This window comes from Alligator mississippiensis, chromosome 3 (assembly GCF_030867095.1).
Source record: "Alligator mississippiensis isolate rAllMis1 chromosome 3, rAllMis1, whole genome shotgun sequence".
In the NCBI taxonomy this organism is placed as follows: domain Eukaryota; kingdom Metazoa; phylum Chordata; order Crocodylia; family Alligatoridae; genus Alligator; species Alligator mississippiensis.
Window position 1 is genome coordinate 150,517,223 of NC_081826.1, and position 22,300 is coordinate 150,539,522.

General features: G+C 45.2%; 1 protein-coding gene across 4 annotated transcripts in view; it reads left to right on the forward strand.

Annotated features, from left to right (window-relative positions):
• Positions 1-22,300, forward strand: part of LOC132249425 (endogenous retroviral envelope protein HEMO-like) — a 129,001-nt gene that overhangs the window by 37,355 nt on the left and 69,346 nt on the right. The gene's annotated exons all lie outside the window — the stretch shown is intronic.

Consider the following 22,300-nt stretch of genomic DNA (forward strand, 5'->3'; position numbering starts at 1 on the left):
ATTCTCTGCATCCTTCTTGAAGTGTGGCGCCCAAAACTGGACACATTACTCTAACTGCGGCCTGACCAGTGCCGCATACAGGGGGAGCATCACCTCCTTTGTTCTATTAGTCATGCTCCTGCTAATGCACGACAAGGTGCGATTGGCCTTGTTTATTGCCCTCATTATACTGCCGGCTCATGTTCAACTTGGAGTGAGTTATGACTCCAAGATCCCTCTCCGCCTCCGAGCTGCTGAGAAGGACACTCCCCAACCTATAGGTGTGCTGGGGGTTCCTCCTTCCCAGGTGGAGTACCTTACATTTATCTTCATTAAATTGCATCCTATTTCTCTCTGCCCATTGATCCAACCTGTCCAGGTCAGCCTGAATCTTCTTCCTGCCCTCCGCTGTACTAACTTTGCCCCATAACTTGGTATCATCAGCGAACTTGGAGAGGGTGCTCTCCACGCCCTCATCCAAATCGCTGATGAAGATATTGAATAATATCTGTCTGAGGACCAAACCCTGCAGGACCCCACTGCCCACCTCCCTCCAGGCCGAGAAGGAACCATCCACCACCACTCTCTGGGTGTGGTCCCTAAGCCAGTTGGCCACCCACCTGACCGTGTAGGCATCCACTCCACAGTCTGCTAGCTTCCCAGTGAATCAAATTCACTAGCCTTACTGCCCATCACTTGAATCCAAAATCTTCTAAAGTTCAGCTCCTCCTACATTATCCAGCCACTGGGAAGATTTTCATTCCCATTGCTATTGACAAGGCTTGTGTAGATAGATCAATACATATGTGCATCAAGTAGCACTGCAGTGGTCTCCTCACTGACCGTGTCTACATGAGATGCTGACTGTTCAATTGGTACTGCACAAGTTGGTAATGTTACTGTGCAGTAACTGGAGTAACTACACAGTAGCATCATTGCATAGCTTTTTGGTGACGTGGACTGCACAGTAGCTCATTACTACTGTGCAGTAGCTTCTTACTACTGCGCAGTAGTGTTGCATCATGATTTGTGCCATGCAATGCTATTGTGCAATAGCAACAAACTACTGCGCAGTCAGTGTCTTGTGTAGACATGGCCACTGTATGCTGCTGGGGACATGAGCTAAAGCTCTGAGAGGCCTGTGGATGGTTTAGAGAGCCTCACATAAATATGAGAGGCCAGACTGTGATTCTCTGATTCATACTGAACAGCAACCTAATGTTTAATTGAATGGATGAGTAGAGAGGGGTGTTGGGATGGATGGCAGACCAATACATATATATACTGAGATGGATGGATAGATAGGAAGGAATACTGGTTTGGGATTCAGGAGAGTATGGTTATGCTCCCAGCTCTATCACTGGCCTGTGTGGTGACTTTGGCAAGTCACACTCCCATTCTGTACCTCAGTCTTCCCACCTGTAATATGGAAATCACAATAGTGACCTCCTGGGGCCTCATTTTTTTTCCTGAAGCTCTTTTCCCTGTATTAAGGCTCCACCACTTTTTAGTATCTGGCTCTGTCCTTACCAGGCTTCAACTCCCACTTCAATGTGTGTTTTGCACCTATCAGGCCGATTACTCCTGTGCTCCTTCTATAGTGAAACTATTCCTCTGAAATGGGATTTAGCTTCCTCATAGCCTCAGCCCAAGGTCAGGACAATATCATTGGTGGGGGAACTAAAACAGGAACCACATTAACACTTGTTGCCATTCCTTCTGACCCACAAGGGAGCGCCAGGCTTCACATTTTGGACATCATTAGATGTCTTTAGCCACTTGGAAAATGGGGTTAATGATCCCCACCTCTGTACAGCCCCTGGAGATGCACTGATGGAAAGGCTATACATGAGTGTGGGAGAACATAATGTCAATGTTGTTAAAACTTATCATTGTTTGTTTTATGGCTTCAGCTGGGACCAAGGCCTCACTGTGCCAGGAGCTGCATACACACTTGAGGGTGGCCACTGGTCCTGTTTTATACTGGACCATCTTATTTTTAAACCCTTTGTCCTGTCCATTCCTGAATGAGGAACGGACAGCAAAAGGTCCTGTTTTTTAGTTCATTGGTGGAAATACATGTTCATCATTTGTCCTCATGATTCTATTGGCTGTGCCTAGAGGTAGGAGGGGTTCAGGCCAGCCAGGGGGGCAGGAAGTGGTGGCCCCAGTCCTTGTTTCTGATTGGCCAAGGGGCCAAGTGGCCCCACACCTCACTGCTGATTGGTTAAGGGGGTCCATTCCTCACCAAGAGGCTGTCTATATTCGGGGGATGCATCAGTTGGCACCCAAATACACTCATGAGTAGATTCTATTGCTTCTCTTAAGCAAGTAAGTGGACTTAGGTGCCAGAGTGTAATTCTTTTCTACCCTGCTTGAATTCTTGAAAAACAGTTAAAGAAAGGGTGGGTGGGTCCTCCTCCTCCTGTGACTCAGTCCTAAAGGTGAGGTGACAGTATGTTACAAAAGTAGATGCATTAACTGATTTCTCAAGAACTTAAGTAGCTGGATGGAATAGAATTGCACGTAGGTGTCTGAGTGCAATATGTAGCCATTAGTAAGAGGCAGTTCCCAAAGACTTTTCATGTTAATCAGACAAGGGCAGGGAGATGCCATGACTTGCCCCAGGTTCCCAGCAAAGCAGTGACAGTTGGGAACAGTGTGGCAGTCTCTAACACCATTTAGCATTTTGTCTCTTGACAAGGCCATTAGTCTAACTCTGAGTGGCTTTTCATCTTACTTGACAATTTTTTTATATTTCTAATAGCAACACTCTGCCACTGCAGACTTTTATATTTCTAAAGTGAACAAGTATTCGTTCTAGTATTCACTGACCCCTGTGTATGACTGACAGATGTACAGTGCGTTTCTTTACATTTACCAGCAGATCAGATCTGCAAGCAATGAAAACAGGCTTCGTTAGCGATGCCGCTGTCTTGCCATTTCTGTGTAGATTATTTTTTTTCACTTCAGGATTAAGCCTTTCACAAAAAAGGGCATCTGAAGGAAGAGCTATGAATATAGAATATTAATAAGAAAAGTAAAGCATGAACTTTCATAGCATGACTTCCAGTTCATGGGAAGCTTATAAAAATATACTTTATTTCTGAAGTTCCTCTAAAAAGGTATTAATTAGCAGTAAAGTACTAAATATCTGACTTGGCAAAAACTCTTATCTATGAGATGGGATCCAATACTTATTTCTACTCTGCCCACCATTACCAACTACTGATGACTTATTTATTTCATTTCATTGGTCCATGTAATGGGCCAGTTATGCAGTCAGTAGGCATGTCTACATGTGTTGTTAATGCACTATAAGCTTACTGCACAGTAAGATAATGTGCAGTCAGCTTTCTCTAGCAGGGCATCTACATGTGCACCCATTGGGAACGTCCACACATGCAGGCATGTGTGCTTGCAGCAGCTCAGATAGCAGCAGCACAAATTTGTGCTGGAGATTTGTGCCTGAGCACTTGTTCCTGAACATATACTTTGGTATGGGGCAAATTGTGCCACTTGGGGCAAACTGACCCAACCCAGTTCCTCCCATACTTTCAGTCAGAAGGAGCGAGAGGCTGGGGCCAGCATGTGTGGGCATGTCCAGATGAGTGTGGTCATGCGGTATGTGGTGCTGCAAACATGTTTGCAGCACCACATACCACACACTTCAGTTTTCTTCATGCTGCAACGGTGTGCTGTCCAAGGGTGTGCTGCTCCATTTTTTTCCGTTGGGTTTTTTTTAACCCCTGGATGCGCCTGAGGGGAGCAGTTCAGCTCAGGGCTACATCAGCCCTGCAGTGCCCCCCTACAGCAGCAAGGGGGAGCTCCAGGCTGCCCCAGGTGCCAGCCCTGGGCTGGCAGGGAGGACTGGGGTCAGGCCCTGGTCTCCAGGGGGTGGGGGAAGCTGTCTGACCTCTGGAGCAGCTGCCTCTCAGCACTGTGCCCTGTGCCCCTATCTGCGGATTGGGGCATGGGGCTAGGAAAATGTCCCCTCCCCCAGCTGCTGCTTTTATGGAACAAGGCACAGGGCTGGGAGGCAGCTGACCAGGGGGAGGGACAGTTTTTTTGCCCCCAGCTGTCTGGCAATTTGCTCCCTGTCAGCAGTCTACAGGTGCACTACTGCACAGTAGTTACTGCACGGTTAATCTAGTTACTGTATTTACAGGTAGTTTACAACCGTGCAGTAGACTAATATATTTTGCAGTAATTCTGCACACATGTAGACAGTGACACTTTATTGCACAGTAGATTAGTCTACTAAGCAGTAAATCATCTCATATAGATATGCCCAGTGTAAATCAGGGTTACCCCATTGAAGTCAGCCTAGTTCCATGATTTTGTTGCTAGTATCATGATATTTCATATTTTCCATAAAGCCCCAGCTTTGAGATTCAAGTGATTATGGGGAGATCTCTGCTGTCATTTTTTAAAAGACCTAGGTGTTAGCCCTGAGGTTTTCAGAGAAAAGCATGAAAATGTGGTCACAGGCATAACCAGAAGTGTCAGGGAGGAGGCGGCAAATTGAAAGTTCCCCAAACTCATATTAACAGTAGGGTGACCATAGGTTTTAAGCCTGTCTTGTAATTTGTGAGGACCAGTTCTTTATTCTGCAATGTCTGAAGCTGGCAATGCTGTGTTGTGTATCATTGATTTCCTGCCCTATACATCACAGGAAAATTGCTTCAGGCATTCCAGAGACAAAGGAATAACAATTAAAAACAAACAAAAATTGCAGCCTTTTTTCCCTTGGTGGAATAATTACAAAATAGTATTTTTGTAAGGCAAAATCTGGTGAGTGATCACTTCCTCTGGGCTCCATTTTCAAAAGGGCATAAGATTGGTCTCAATCCCTGGAAAGGTTCTGGAAAAAGTCATCAAAGAAACCACCAACAACAGGCTAACAGAAGGCAACATTTGGAGAGAGAGCCAACATGGCTTTGTTGCGGGTAAGTCTTGCTTGACCACCCTCATTTCCTCCTACGACCAGGTGATGCATAACCTGGACAAAGGAGAAGAGGTTGATGTCATATATTTAGATTTCAAAAATCCTTTGACTTGGTCTCCCATGAGGTCCGCATGGTAAAATTGGGGAACTGCAGCCTTGACATCCTTACGGTCTGATGGCTGGGGAACTGGCTCCATGGTTGAACCCAGAGAGTGATAGTCAATGGAACCAAGCCAACATGGTGCATGGTGACCAGTGATTTCCCCCAGGACTCAGTACTCGGACCAGTACTTTTTAATATATTCATAAATGATCTAGATTTAGGTGTCAGAAGCAGATGGGCTAAGTTCACAGAAAGCACCAAATTATGGGGAAGTGTGGTCAGATCAAAGCCTGATGACATTCAACATAGAGAAATGCAAGGTGCTCCAGCTTGGGAGAAAAAACCCACATCATACTTATAGGCTCGGCAGTGCTACACTCACTAGCACCATGACCAAAAGAGACCTGGGGGTCATGACTGGCCACATGATGAACATGAGCCACCAATGCGATGCTGCAGTGGGCAAAGCAAATAAAACTCTGGCTTGCCCCTACCGATGCATCTCAAGCAATACCCAAGAAGTCATCCTCCCTCTTTACTCAGCCTTGGTGATGCCACAGCTGGAGTACTGCATCCAGTTCTGGGCTCCACACTTTAGAAAGGATGTGGAGAAGCTTGAGATAGTCCAGAGGAGAGCCAAGTGCATGATTAGAAGTCATGAGAGCAGGTCTTATAAGGAGAGGCTGAGGCATGGGACTCCAGTCTGGAGAAGCAAAGGTGCAGGGGTGACTTGTTGGCAGCCTATAAGTATGTAAGTGTTGTGCATCAGGAACTGGGAGAATGTCTGTTCACCAGGGCACCCCAAAGGAAGACAAGGTCAAATGGTCACAACCTGCTGGAAGACCATTTTAGATTGGACATAAGGAAAGACTTCTTTACCGTCTGAGTCTCCAGAGCCTGGAGAAGACTCCCCTGCAGAAGTGGCACAAGCACCTACTTTGAATATCTTTAAGAAATGCTGGATGTTTATCTTGCTGGAGTGATCTGACCCCAGCTGACTTCCTGCCCCTTGGGCAGGGGGCTGGGTCTGATGATCTCGTGAGGTCCCTTCCAGCCCTAATGTCTATGAAATCTATGAAATCTGTAAGATGCTTCCCTCACTTTAACTTTCAACAGAAGCTTAACTACTGGGGACCTGCTAGGGATTCCCACCCTTCCTGGGGCCTTTTTCGGTCTCTTCTTTACTAGGCTTTCCCTCATTGAGAAGATAGGATGTACAAAACAGGAAATCATAACTGAGGATAGAGGGGGTAGGGGAAGAACAGTATTCATTGCTCTTAAAGAGCATCTTTGGCAGCCTATAAAAAGTGCTGCCCACCAAGAGGCTCTATTTCTAAGAATTGCTTTCTTGCAGGGAAGAATGATTGTTTGGCCAGCCTTGACATGCTGGATGGGCTGCCGCTGCCTTTTTATTTCTGCAGTCTGTAAATATGCTGAATTTAGCTGAGAATTTTTGACAGCAAAGAAATTAATCTGGATTTTTATTGAAATCACTGTTATTAACAGCTGTCAATCTGCATAGCTTTCTCCAGACTCCTACTAGCTCAAAACTATTAGTCAGGGTTTGTGACTGTAGAGAAAGACAGTATATTTTTGTTTCCAAGTTCCCAGTTTGTTTCTCTTATTTTAAGAGCCAGAAAAAGGAAAAAAAATGGTGAAAGGAAAAAAGTAAAGTCTGTAGCTATATTTGGTTGTGTAAGGGGTAATTCTAATATAATAAAGGCCTTAGTCTGTCTCTCTGTCTGTTTGTCTGTCCATAATGGTCTGGGCCAACTGTGCATGCGCTGCTGAAAGGGTGGGCGGTGATTGGCTGGCCTGGGCAGACATGGGCACAACTTTGCACCAGGGCTCAGGTGAGGGGGTAGAGGGAGTCGGGGGTGAGGGAGTCGCCATGCCATGCCCGCCCCCTAACAACAGCCAGCAGGGATGGGAGCGGGAAGGGGAGGAGGAGTTGCAGTGGCCCACTGCCCAGCTGCCACTGGGAGAAGGACTGTGGAAGGGGGGTAGTGGGGCTGGGGCTGTGCTGGGCTGTTCTTGGTCATGTGGGGGCTGTTCTCAGGCTGGGCCAGGTCATGAGGCAATTGGAGCCCAGCGGCTCCTGCCATTGTGCACACCACAGGGGAGCCAGGGGAGAGGGGGCACATTGCCCCCACCGTCGGCTCCCCCATGCCGTGCCCCTGGATGACCCACTGGGCTCTGATTGTCCTGTGACCTCGCCTGGCCTGGCTGGGGCCTCATTCACAGTGAATGGGGCACTGGCTGGGTTGGGTCATGGGACAATCAGAGCCTGGTAGCTCCTCCAGAGGCATGGCACTGGGGAGCTAATGGGGGCGGGGGGGGAGGGGCACGTGGCTCCTGGGTCTGTGCATGGGTAAAGGGTGGGCTGCAGCTGTGGGCTGGGTTCAGCCTCTGCTCTCTGCCTAACAGCCGCTGTTTGACAGCAGCGTGGTGCCATGTGAGTCCTGACCCTGGGCAGGCCAGGCAGTGAGACACATGGTGCTGTGGCGGGGAGAGGGGGAGTGGTGGGCGGGAGCGGGGAGTGGTGGGGAGAGGGGGGGAGCAGTGGGGGAAGAGGGGGAAGTGGGGCTGAACCTGGAGTGGCAGAAGGGGGAGACCGGGGCTGAGCCCAGAGTGGCATAAGTGGGGAGTGGGGCCAAGCCCAGAGCACCAGAGTGGAGGAAGCATGCCCAGGCCTGGAATGGCAGGTGCAGTGGGCCCAGAGCGGCGGGAGGAGTGGGCCTGGGCCTGTAACGGTGGGGGAGATGGGGCTGGACCCAGAGCAGTGGGTGGAGAGGGGCTGGACCCAGAGCTGTGGCAGGAGCGGGGAAGCAGGCCTAGGCTCATAGCAGTGGGGGCAGCAGGCCCGGAGTGGCAGGGGCAGTGGACCCAGGTCCATAGCAGTGGGGGCAGCGGCAGGAGAGGGGGGCATGGGACTGGATGCGGGGCTCCGTCCCCGCCCACCCGCCTGCCTGCCTCCCCCTCCCTCCCCCTCTCCCCCCGCATCATTCTTGATGGGCAATTTGCTAGTGGTAATATAATAATTCATTGTCAAGTGGAGCATTTGTATCACAAGCAAAGACAGGGACCAAAAAGCTGTTTCATTTTCTATTTGAAATCAACAGAAATATAAAGAGAGAGTAGCTTCTCAGTCCACAACAGTCATGTGGCTTGAGATGAGGCTTGCTGAAGTCAATGTGAGTCTTTCTCTGGTTGCAAAGAGCTTTAGGTAAAGTTACCCATTACACTTAGACCTTATTGAGGGCACTTAAAATGTGACCCTCCTCATGTTTAAACTCTAATTCATGCTAAGGGTCCTCTAAGCATCTCAAAGTCCTTTGTGCAAAAGGGTCCTCTGAGCATTTTACTTCAGCAATGGTTAACTTTGGGCCATGCTACCTAGCTCATGATAGAGTAACTTGACTCTGGTCCATGGACACAAAACAAGCACTTTGCAGTTCTCCAGCATCTGGATGCACTGCTCCCAGCCTCCTATCCCCACCTTCCAGAGCAGGGATGGAGCCCAGGTGTTTTGGCTCCAAAGCCACCCCCCTGCTCACCAGTGCTCTAATAGGAAATCAGAGCTGTGCAGACAGGAAATGGTATTAACCCTTAACATGCTACTACACACAGCATGTTTGAACTTTAACACCACTTAGTGTTCCATAGATTTCACATAGTTTAAATGTAGTGTGTATCTTCTCACATTGATAGCACCATAGTTCATGATTAACACTTTGAAAAAAGGAAGGGAAGTCCAAAGAAAACTAATTCTTCTTATAACCTTGTATATTTTTCTTTTCAACAGAGAGGACTAAAATATGAAGGCTGGATATGGTGCACTGACACAAGATTTGGAAAACTGTTATCAAGTAATTTGAAAAATAGTAAAAAATTCATTTTTTAAAGTTATTTAGAAAATACAAGTTACCTTGCTATATGGAACATGTCCTTCATGCTAGGAGGGGTGTAATTATGGGCGCTTCCCTCTTTCCATGTGTAAAACTACACAAAACATTTTGATTTGACTTCTTTTTAAAACAAATGGAAGATGAAAATAAGATCAGGGTTTTTGAAATGCTTTGTTTTGATATCTAGCTAAGCAAGACTGACCCAAATCAACCTGTTCCTGGGGAAAGATTCCATTTTGATAAAATTGCATTTTCTGGTGGTAAAAACTGTTTCTCTGAGGAATTTTTGACTTGCTGCAGTCTCATGTAGACAGAGAATATTCCATTCACCTGTTTAATATAGTAGAATTAGATGTAAGCTTCCTCATTGTGTCATCACTTAGAAGGAGCATGGTGAAGCTTTCTGTGACATGGGGGTCTTATCATACATCATTTCACTGTGCTCTCAGAAGGACCATAGTCTTTTCGAGTTTTGTATGGTGTTTGTCTTATCCTTTGTTCAGAATATTTTCTCAACAACAAAGAATTAATATAGAAAAGTGTAGAAAACTGCAAGCTGTACATTACAAATATACTTAACCCATTCCCAGATATAAAACAAATTTACCTTCCTAAATACAAAGAAAATTAAACCCTTCTAGAAAGTGTGAGATGCTGCTGGCCATTTTGCAATGGTTAGGTAGGCTCCTCAGTGTTAGAAACTCATTTTTATTCAGTTTAAGGGAACATTCAAATGATCAAAATCCCAATGTCTCCACTGGGTAAGAGAGTTTGCAACAAGCTATGGAAGTGACTCAATGTGAATCTGTTCCTAGGACTAATTGCAAGGAGAATTTTTATAGTCACTGCTGTCAATCTGCTCAAGATTCACTCTGGCTAGTGATAGACATTACACATAAACTGGGTTAAATTATCAGAATTTGGTTTAACCCTGTAACAGAACAGATGTTCAGTGCACATAAACCAGTTTGAAAATGGCTGAAACCAGTTTGAGATAAACCTGGCTGAATGTTATATCAGACTTAACTGATTTGGCTCAAACTGGTTTATGCAATGTCTGTCCCAGACCCCTTGCTGGTTTAAAATAAACCAGACACCCCCAGCATCCTAGCATGCTCTCTGGGCTGAGCAGGGCTCTCTGCTCCACAGCAGGGCTGGCCCCTCCCCTCTGCCTGATTTTTCCCTACTAAGCAGGAATTATTCCTCCTCCCCTCTGCCTTACGCAGACACCTGCACTTTAGCTAGCAGACCACATGCTGGCTACAGTCTATAGTGTGGGAGACAATCAAGGCAGACAGGTTTTTTGGAGCTAATCAACAGGTAGGTTAATGTCCTTCCTTGGAAACACTGTTTGAGAAGAACTGTTTGCCTCCCCCCGCCACTCCCTGCTAAGCACAAATTCCTCCCTGCCCTTTACCTTGCTGAGGTGTCTGTGTATTAGTCAGCAGACCACATACTGCAATTGTGCTTAATCAACACCTAGCTGGTAATGTTTCCCTGTTTTCTTAATGAGGCAATAAACACTGAGATAGGGGTGATAAACACTGTTTTCAGTTGCTCCCCACCTCCCAGCTTGCTTGCCTGTCAGTTTGCTGCAGACAGTATACAGAAGTAGGGAGGAGAGTGAAAAAGCTCTGTAGCACCAACGGATCCATGCACTGTGCACACACCCTTGCCTCAGAGTACTAGCCTGGGGCTGGGGCCTGACAACACTCCTGGCCCTTGAGCAGCCAGCAGGGAAAAGCCTGGGACTGTGCAGGCACACCTCCCTAATGAGAAAGTCCTGCCAGGGCCTGGCTATGCACCCCGCCCCCTCCCCTCAGCTCAACTCTGTGCAAGGGAAAGGAGGGCTGCTCTAGCACCTCCTGGCATGTAGCCTGAGCCACTGCAGGCATGTGTCTGAATTTCCTCAGTTCAGAGGGATTGTCTGTATGGTTGGAAACTGGTTCAGACTAGCCAGGTTAGACTAACCTGCAAAGATTGAATCAGTTCAGGCTCAGGCATTTTGAATGTCTGTTCTTAGCCTCTGTGTGCAAAAGTTGACTTCAGGAGGAGCACAGGAAAAAGTTCTGATCTACGCATTATGAGACTGGTTTACTTTCTTCAAGGAGAGGTGTGTTTATAGCATTGCTGCCAGAAGGCTGAGAATCATTTAGCTGGTAGGGAGCTTTTGCTTTTTTGTCCTGCTTTTCAATAAGTAGGTCTGGAACAAAAGGAAGTTGAACAACCCCAAAGCAAAATTCTCCGTAGTACACAGTTCCAGTGCAAAATTAAATCCAAACACTGCATGATGTACAGCTGGGTGCTTGTACAGAAAGGATGTTACCCTTACCCCTACACATGCAAGTAGCAATGAAGTTGGAACAGGACTGGAACACCAGATCTAACCTTAATTAGCTCCAGCACCCTATATCACATAGCTGTGGGGATAGGTGCTGCATCCACACCTTGTGCTGCCAGTGTGGATGTCTCCAGATCTCCCTCTGCTCTTCCCAAAGACTTGAGTGTATGAGTATACACCAGGAATATCACTCATAAGAATATACCCCTATTAGCATTGCCACATCTTTGAGTCACACCACTCTTGGTTTCTGCCAGGGCTCATACCAACACATTCCTCAGTTCCAGTGAAGTGCATAAGTCCCACAGTGCTTTGACTTTAGCCAGGAGCAGGTTTTACATTCATCTGGCTAAAGTCAAAGCATTGTGCGACTACCTGCAGTGCATGACCATGGGTACTTCCAATGGTGCCTGGAACAAGTTCCAGTGCTGGGATTGAGTTGGACAGACCTTACCCCACAGTGGAAAATCCATGGTACTTTGTGACTTGTTAGGCAGGGAGTGCTTTCTAGCTGGGTCAAAGTATCACCCTACTGTCACACAGCCCTGACAGAGCTCTTCCAGATGGATACTCTTTTAAAATTGTTGGGGCTCATGTACTTACATTTCTCTTGGTCTAGAAAGGCTGTGGTACTGGCTCTTTCCCTGCACTCTCTGGAATCTCCTATAGGTCCAAGGCTCTTTGTTATTGCTTCACAGAAATGGGTCTTCCTGGCCTAAAGCCCCAGGATTAGTCCTAACTCCCAGTCTCCCAGAATCATCCTTTTCCAGAGCTTTAGTCTCACAGTGAATCTGGGTTTACAGTTTATTTCTTTAGGGGTACAGGATGGTAGTAGACACCCAGACTCTGCAGACGGTTCCAAAAAAACAATATCACTTTACTTAGCTGGCACAAGAAGTTTACAGATCTGGACAATAAAATAAAAATACCCATAGGCATTTCCATACCTCAGTTTCCTCACTACTTTTGAATGTCTTTAGGCTTAGATCATTCTTTTCCTCTGATTCATGGAATCTGATTCATGACTGCAGCTACCTACACACTGACTCCTTCACATTGAAGTGACTGGGAGCACACACCCTTTCTCTCACAACTTCTGGCACCCTCTGTTAGTTGACACCATAACGAGCCTCATCCACTGGCCAGAGTTCCTACCATGTAATCCATTCTGTAATTATCTTCCCCCAAGAAGTCCAGACATGAAAAACTTGCTTCTAGGAAGCATTAAGGTCATCAGGAAGCAATTAAAGTCTTGCTACAGTCCCACCAGTGTGTGTCTGAATGTTGCTCTGGATTTGTGGATAAGTCCATCTTTGGCCAGTTCAGCTATAAAAGGGCACCTGGACGTTTGGGTTGAGGAATCAAGGCAGCTGGATTTGATATTAGGCACATCACTCCCTTGTATATTGTTGCCTATAGAATCTGGTATGTCTTAACCTCACCAACCCTAAATGCTACCTAAGTTCAAGACGGCTTTTTGATCTGGGTAGTAGCTAGCTCATCATCTGAGCATGCATCATTTAAATGGGAAACCATCACAGTTTACCAACCCTGTTACTGACCATAGGCCAAGTGCAAGAATTTCCTGTCACCTTCTCAGCTGGCAGGCAGAAGACTGCAAACCATATCCCACATGCAAAGTGGACTTGGCCACCTGGACACAAATACAAACTCTGGGTGCTTGTGCAGAGTAATTTGCCTCTTGCTCTGCCTAGGTTTGCAGCTTGGGAATCAGGTCAGCACTGGGATCCTAGCTCTAGCTTTAATCAGCTCCTATATCCCACATCTAGAAATAGATGACAAACGTGCAACAAGTTCTGAGAGAATGCTGGGTTGTGAGTGGCTTCATCCACAATGCTATTTCCAGTTGCAAAGCCACGCATTCGTCTCATGATGTGATCTCCAGCATGGTAATGCTCAGTGGACACAGATACCTCTTAGGAACTCTGTACTGAGTATATGTCATGGGAAGTTGTTTGCAGTGCAGTTTAGCAATGTAGAGACACCTGGAACAGGAGCAAACAATGTTTAACACACCCCAGGATCTTCATTTTCCAAGAGCATTTCTGTGCCTTTCCCCTCCTAGACAGTCATGCATGCAATTACCAAGTCAGACCTCTATCTTGGAAAATACTCATGAGATTGCTGTTACTTGTCTCACGGGATATAGTACATCACAAGTGTGGGAGCATTGTGGAAAACATCCACAGTCTCTTACCTTAGATATGTTCCTCCAAGCAGTAAAAGGCAGCTGCTCAGGTTTTGTACCATAGCAACAAGGTAAGTATAGCACGATCAACTTTGTTGTCATACCCACCATATACAAACTGATTGCTCATGGTTGCACTATGCTGTGTTGACTCTAAAGCTTAGCATGCTTTGATCTGCAGTGGTTATGGGCCAACACAATTGGAACCTAGAATCCTTATCTCCCACCTTGTTCCACTTTGTAGTGTCTCTGGTTTGCGCATCCTGTGCTGAGAACTTCTGCTGTGCATCTGCCACTTTCCTGACATGAGGTAACAGGATGTTTGAGATGCTTTCTGCCCATGTTTCTGAGAAGCTTGGATGGGGATGGGGTAAGAGCTGTGTCATCTAGAGGGCATGATCTTACTGTAAAGGTAAAGGCATGTTCTCAACTCAAATTAAAATCTTGATAAAGAGATGAAGGCAGGGTCCTGTCTGCACTTAAAGGACTTTGTCAATGTAGCTGTTTTGGCCAATTTTCCAGGCAGCGATGCAGCATATTCTGGTAAAGGACTTCTTTTGCTGGTATGACTTAAACTGGTTCCATGAATGGCATAAGCTATATATGCAAAATGACTTTCTGCTTCTTTTGCTGGCATCTTTGTGTTTGTCGGGGATAGGAAAAAATCACTTTTATGTGTAGGTCATACTGAGAGTATTGCAGTTTTATCACAAGTTGGAAGTAAGACTATAAGTGGGCCTATGATTCAACTCTGTCTGCTAAGTTGTGTTAAAACTACAATAGCCTTCTCATTCCTAGGGTTTTAACTCATGTTTTCTATCTCATGCTAGCAGCAGGCTTTATTTTATTGATCTGCAGTGAAAATATGCAGTTGCCTGAGAAATCTGAAGTATGATACGCTGATAGGGAGTTTGTAGGTCTGGATGGATGAGTCCAACTGTTTGTCCATGCTTGATAGTTTTCCGGTGTTACCTTATACTTATTGGGAGCACATGCTGATCCAAGGCACCTTTCTACTGACATGTCTGCTTGTACTAACAAGACTATTTCAGAAAATAAAATCACATACCAACCAACAAAGTCACATTGATAAAGGATTTATAGTATAAATTATGTCTGAAAGATCATTCCCTTTTTATTTCAGTCTAGGCCCTGGGGGTTTAATGGACTTGCAATGCTCCTTCAGTATGATAATATGTTTTAAGATGCATCTCAACATGGAGAGCTTTTAGTGGCACTGAGGTATACCAAGACAGAATAAAAGAGTTTAATGAAACTGCATCTATCTCTTTTTACAGATGGCTACAAATGACCATGTTATATTTGGAGCATAATAATGAATAATTCATTAGTTTAATTTTAAAATACCTATTAATTCTGACACTGAATAAAAATGGCAGTATTTCTCAGCAATGAATGGTTTCCCATTGCTACACGCAGTGGCACTTTAATAACTATTAATAGCATAAAAGACATTGTTGTAATGAGAGAGCTAATGATATCTTTTGGTGGATGATCTCATTTAAGAAGTGGCCTACCTGTGGCAGTAGTTTGAGATTACTGGGCTGAGATTTTAATGGGAACTGGGTACTCAAATCATTCATGTAGCTTTGCAAATAATGCAGAAAGCAGTGACAATACCCATCCTTTCAAAAAAAAGGAAAACAGTGGTGACCAATAAATTCTTTTGTCATGAATTACAATGTGTTTCCACTAGCCTCCTGCTAAAACTGGGAAATGCTCTACTGTGGCCAGCACTCAGTGTGGTGTTCCTGACAAAATATTTTTTAGAGAATGACGAGCACTGTGCTTCTTGGCTGTTATGACTTTTCAGTACTTCTCAGAGCTTTACAAAATCTTGTCCACTTTTTATTTTTACTTGTTTTATTTGCTATGTGATGGACAGTGTCCATCTGCTCTTCTAGGGTCCCAGAAAGCATTACAAGTCAATATGGAGACTCTACCTTTGTGGTCACAACATTTTGTTTTTTTCTTATTTAGCCCAAATATTTGGCTAAGATAGCTATGTAAAGGCAAGTACTTTATCTTCACTGGCGCTTCAAACTGCACCCCTGCTAATTAATTCTCAACTAATTAAAGTTTATTAATTTTGAGCTGAAGTGTACAATATTGAACAGAGCAAGTGTCAGCATTTGAAGAAGCCCTGGTCTTGATTTGACAAATCTGGTTTTATACTGAAGAACAGCTGCTTGGAAACCCCCTCTTTCCCTCTGCTCTCAGAGGTTGTGTAATGAGAAAGTGATCCTCATTAAGCAGAGAATTAGCTTTAGCTTGCTGCATCCCATAAGAGATGTCACATCCACTGTTTTCCTTTCTATTTCTTTACTAGGCTAACACAATCATCCTTGCTACATACTGTGCAAGACTTAGGGCAGAAATCTAGTTCCTGTTGTGCACCTACATGGCAGCTTTCTCGCTGCCTAAGCTAGGAAAGAATGTGATCAGGAAGGAATGTTTCCTCCAAGCCAGATTAGCAAGGGCTATGGGTTTTTGTTTTTATCTTCTGGTGTTAAATATGAGGGCTCTCTTCTTCCTTTGGCATTTAATGCCTGTTGTTATGGATTTTGTTCAGCTATACTTTTTGTTGCTAATTCTCACTCAGGTATGCATGTACAGAGCTGCATATCTGTTCAGCCAGACTGCAGTTTACTACCTGTGCTCTGTAGCTATGTGGACACTTGTGTGCTCATGCTGCACATGGACTAGGATCACAAATGGTGCATAGGTGCCAGACACAGCAGGTATGCAGCTGGGCTGCTACTTGGATATGTAAAGTAAAATAATATTCTGCCTGTGGAGCGTATCAGATACAATTTATTGTATTTTCTTCCATAAAATATGCAACTTTCCCCCCAAACCAGGTGGGGGGATTTGGGATGTGCATTGCATGTGAAAGAGACAGATCCCTATGGGTCTGGAAATTGGTGGTGAGGGAGTGGCAGCAATAATTGCCACTGGTTCCCTGCTGCCAAATCCTTACAGATTTCAGTCAGTTAATAGAGTGTTGTGTTGCTATACATTGCTTTCAATGTCTTCACACTATTTATCCAGTTTTCTTTTCCCCTGTCAAATTCTTGCTTGATGATGATGATGATGATAACATTACACTTTCTCTAATAGCCACCTTCTTTCTTTCTTGTTGTGGTAAGCAGATTTCAATTCCCTTCTTGCTTGCATAGTTCTAAAATGCAACTCAAGGTCGTCTTGTCTTTTTTAGTCTTCCATTGCCTCTTGTGCAATTTTGTTCAGATATGGAATCAAACCTTATGTTTAATTTCCTCTAAATCTGCTATTATAATGAGTGACACATCTCCCTCCAATGTTACAATGGTCATTATGACAAGATTATGATCATTCCTAGTGTCAGCTCTTGGGAAAGTGCATGTCTTAGATATACTTATATCAGACCGCAGGCACTTCAGCATCAGGATGCAGTTTACTTGGCTGTTGAGTTTTCCACTTGGGCAAGCAATACTATTCTCTTGATGGTCCAGATGTGGATAAAATATTAGCAAGTATTAGTGCCATATTTTCTAGTCATACTCCTGCATATAATGTGAGCTCTGGTTTTTACTTACAGCTTGAAGAAAAAAATATTCTTAACTTCCAAGACAGGTAAGTAACTAATCCAGCACACTGGGTCTGGGGTTGCACACCAGGTCCCACCCCACGTCAGATCCACACGCTGCATCCGGCCATGGCCTGACCCTGTTTGTCAGCCTGACATGGCAGGACTGAGGCCATGCCAGATCTGGGGCCATGTGCTGGGTTTGGCCGTGGCCTGGCCCCATATGCTGGCGCAATCAGGCATGTCAGGTTTAAGGGTGTGCACTGAATCTGAGCCTGCAGGCTGGGTCCAGCCACAGCTGGACCCTGAACAGTGGCCTTATCCAGTGTGCTGGGTCCACAGCCTGACCATGCATGTCAGCTAAAGTTGGTATGCAGGGCTATGCTGTCTGGCTGGGGGCTGCCCACGGGTCCAGAACTTTGGCAGCAGAGGACTGGCGGCAGTGTTAATAACTGTGGTTCCCAGATGTTGATCCTACTCCTGTCAATATAATAGTACATGAACAAGTGATAGAAATGGATTTGCTCCTACTCAGAGAAGATGTTGAAGGAGCAGTGCTAACCTTATTGGTTATATGTGAAAAAGTATTATTATGCATCCTCCTTGACACAAGTGGAAATATTATATGCAGAAGAATAAACAGATTTCAGATTAGATGAAATGCAGCAAATAATCAAGAATAGATATCATGCCTGCAGAGACACTGAGAAATGGAGGAGCTGCCACAATTGACAAATATCACAAAATATGGAATATGATCTGGCAATCAGGGACACGGCCAATCCTATTGACATGAAATATAATGATCCCAGCCCTTATGAAAGGAGACCTTGGACACTGAGAATCTGTTGAACCATCAACCTTATTGGTTATATGTGAAAAAGTATTATTATGCGTCCTCCTTGACACAAGTGGAAATATTATATGCAGAAGAATAAACAGATTTCAGATTAGATGAAATGCAGCATAACAGATCTTCAACCTCAGAATGCCAGGTGAAAAATACATAGAAACTACATCACAACTTCACGGCTTCAGTAAAGCATTTCTTGGAGTTCAGCAAGGAACATTTATGGGTTGTGATGAAAAAGCCCAACATCAGCAAAAGAACAATGGCAATTAATAAAGCTTTCTTGTAACAACATAGCGTACAGACTTTGCAGGAAACACACTGAAGTACATATGTAACTTTAAACTCTTTAGAAGAGGGTGGGAGACATGCTGCTTGGGAGTCTGTGTCATCTGTTCTGTTTTGACTATTACATCTGTCTGCTCCTATGCAACTTTAAAGTTGAACAAAGATTTAAAGTTATAGCAGTGGATAGACACAAACATCATACCCAAGTATAATTTACTGTAGATAGAACAATTATGTTTATCTACACCCATATGTAATTTCTTCTTTACATCAGTTGGGTTTAGACAGGGATGTCTCCCTTCATTGTGTCTGTTCAACCTTTTCCTAAATATATTATTTCAGACTCTCTCAGAGACTTTGAAGGGATAGTATAAGATGACAATAGATTGATCAGACACCTCCACTTTGCATACAATCTCACTTTGGTAAGAGGATCAGGGTGAGAACTAGGAATTCTAACAAGGGAAGGGGATGCTCAAGTTCCTTTGTAATGGAAATCAGCCCAGAGATGAGAAGGATGACAACAATGGGAGATTCTGATACTCGACAAGTTATTGACATTAAAGCTTGGAAACTCAAACAGCCAGGTGCATTCTTGGAGCTATGATCACAAAAGATGGAAAATCTTAAACAGAAATCAAGAGAAGAATGACCCCAAGATAATGGCACTCAATCCTCAATAGAATTTGGAAAGACAGGAGCATCTCAAGTGCATCCAAGGTAAAATTTGTTAGAATAACTTTGTTCTCAATGGCCCTGTTTGGATGTGAAACTTGGATGATAAGAGCAGTAAGAGAACAGAACGTTCTGTTAGCAGAGCTCTTAGTAGAGTTCAGATCTTTGAATTCAGATGTCTTTGGAGAACTCGATGGATACTCCTGTGCATATAGTACATTGAATAAGAGAAGTCAGAGCAATCATAGAATCATAGAAGTAGGGTCGGAAGGGACCTTGTAGATCTTCAAGTCCGACCCCCTGCCTGGGCAGGAAGAAAACTGGGCTCAAATGACCCCAGCCAGGTAGGCATCAAGCCGCTTCTTAAAGACCCCCAGGGTAGGAGCCAGCACCACTTCCCTCGGAAGTTGGTTCCAGATCCTAGCCGCCCTGACTGTGAAGTAGTTTTTACAGATGTCTAATCTAAACCTACTCTCCAACAACTTGTGGCCGTTATTTCTTGTTATCCTGGGGGGCGCTAGGGGAAACAAGGTCTCCCACAAACCCTTCTGGTCTCCCCTAGTGAGTTTATAGACGGTCACCAGGTCCCCCCTCAGCCTTCTCTTGTGAAGGCTGAACAGGTTCAGGTCCTGTAGTCTCTCATTGTAGGGTCTGCCCTGCTGTCCCCGGATCATGCGGGTGGCCCTCCTCTGGACCCTCTCAATGTTGTCCACATCCCTCTTGAAGTGGGGTGCCCAGAACTGGACACAGTACTCCAGCTGTGGCCTGACCAGTGTTGCGTAGAGGGGGAGGATCACCTCCTTGGCCCTACTTGAGATGCACCTGTGGATGCACGATAAGGTCCGGTTAGCCCTGTTAACCGTGACCTCGCATTGTTGGCCCATGTTCATCTTGGAGTCAATGATGAATCCAAGATCCCTTTCTGCCTCCGTGCTCTCAAGAAGGGAGTTTCCCATCTTATGAGTGTGCGGCTGGTTACTACTGCCCAAGTGCAGCACCCTGCACTTGTCCGTATTGAAACACATCCTGTTTTTGTTAGCCCACCCCTGCAACCTATGCAGGTCTTTCTGCAGTCTTTCCCTCCCTGCTAACATGCCCACCTCACTCCAAATTTTGGTATCATCAGCAAATTTGAACAGGTTGCTTTTCACCCCATCGTCCAAATCGCTGATAAAGAAATTGAACAGTGCGGGCCCAAAGACCGAGCCCTGGGGGACTCCGCTGCCCACTTCCCCCCAGGTTGAATATGACCCATCCACCACCACCCTCTGAGTACGACCCTTCAGTCAATTTGCAATCCATCTGACTGTGTAGGCATCAATGCCACAGTCACCTAGTTTTTTAATGAGGATGGGGTGGGAGACAGTGTCAAAGGCCTTGCTGAAGTCCAGAAAGACTATATCCATGGCGACACCTGCATCCAATGCTTTTGTGACCTGATCGTAAAAGGCAGTCAGGTTGGTCTGACATGACCTGCCCTTAATGAAAGTGTGCTGGTTGCCCTTGAGTAACATCTCCGATGCCGGCCCGTCACAGATGTGCTCCTTGATGATCTTCTTAAAGAGTTTCCCCAGGATTGAGGTAAGACTGACAGGCCTATAGTTGCCCGGGTCCTCCCTCCTCCCTTTCTTAAAGATGGGGACCACATTGGCTATCTTCCAAACATCTGGCACCCGGCCCGAGTACCACGAGCACTCATAAAGCCGTGCCAAAGGCCCAGCAATAATCCCTGCTAGCTCCCTCAACACTCTAGGGTGGAGAGCATCTGGACTTGCTGATTTGAACACATCCAGCCCCTCCAGAAGTACTCTAACCTGGTCCTCCTTAACCTTAGGTCTTGAGGCGTTCCCCTCGAGTCCATCTTGAATCATGGTTGGGGAGTCCTGGTCCCTGCACAAGAAAATGGAGGTGAAGAATTTGTTAAAGAGGTCTGCCTTCTCCTCTGGCGTGACCACCAGATTGCCCAGCGTATCTTGCAGGGGCCCCACATTTCCCGGTGCCTTCTTCATCCTCTCTATATATTTGAAAAAGGACTTTTTATTATGTTTGATCTTGGACGCTAGTCCTAGCTCTATGTCTGCCTTAGCTTTCCTAACAGCCCCCCTACAGGCCTGAGCAGTGGAGGTATACTCTTTTTTGGAGAACGCCCCCCCCCCCCCCTTCTACCAGGTGTACACTGCTTTTTTGGCAACCAAGCATTCCCAGACATCCTTGGTGAGCCAGGGAGGCTTTTGGGCACTCTTGGCCCCCTTGCTTCTTGTTGGGATCATCACCCCTTGGGCCCTGAGTATCGTCTCCTTAAGGAACGACCACTCATCTTGGTTGTATTGCATGACTCTTTACTAGAAGCAGCAAGAAGACTGGCAATCAGGGTGATAGCCAATCCTGGGTGCAAGACCTATAGTGATTTCAAACCTCAAGAAAGGGAACAGTTCTATCAGAATCAAATTATACCTAAGATATTCCAATATACCTTTAGTGTCCGTCCACACCTATATCGGTTTAAGTGGAGTTAACTGCTATAACTTTACATTTGTTTCATTCAAGTTTAAAGTTACATAGGAGCTGGAGTGGTTTGGCTAAGTGTCCAGAGCAACAGGTCTAGCAAATACAAAGGAACAAGTGAAGGTCAAAGGAAACAAAATCAATCAGAAAGACTTGCCATAGAAATATCACCACTTGGGTGGGAAAACCACAGACCCAGCTTTTCCATGCTGCTATAGGCTATGGAAATTGGACAGAAGTTGCAATCAGAGTCTCAAAATGGCACTTCAACAATAAATTCAGTCACAGAACAAGGAAGGAAGGAATACTTTTGAAAATCTAGTTGCAGGTCCTACTGTCCTAGACTCTGTATCTGTGGCTGTACAGGGCCTAGGATAGTAGGTTACTGATTAGGACTGTAGGTACCACCCCAGTATAAAGAATCATAGACAAACAATAGGATTAATACAACTCTGAACCCTTTATAAGCTGCTTTGCAGGGAGCAACCTTAATGCCCGTGTAACCAGGCAGCTAGGAAAAATGATACATGGACATGCATGTGGTCCAGAATGGAACAAATGTCTTCTTGGGACTAGACCCAAAGGCCAAGGATTGTACAGTGGAATAAAACAATGGTTTAGTTTTTCTTTGTGCTCTCCCACATACATCCTGTGAAATGCATGGTGAGAGAGACATTTTTCCTTCCTTCCTTCCTTCCTTCCTTCCTTCCTTCCTTCCTTCCTTCCTCTAATTCATCAGTTTTGCATAAATGCTAGGCATGTACTTTTCAATTTGTTTATTAGTCTTTCATTATGTAGAGTGCTCTGGCAACTGTTTACACTGAACTGCAAAATGCTTAATGAGCTCTGAAAAAGTTTTAACTGATTAAGGACCATTTCCAAGCAGACACAGGCATGTGGATGCA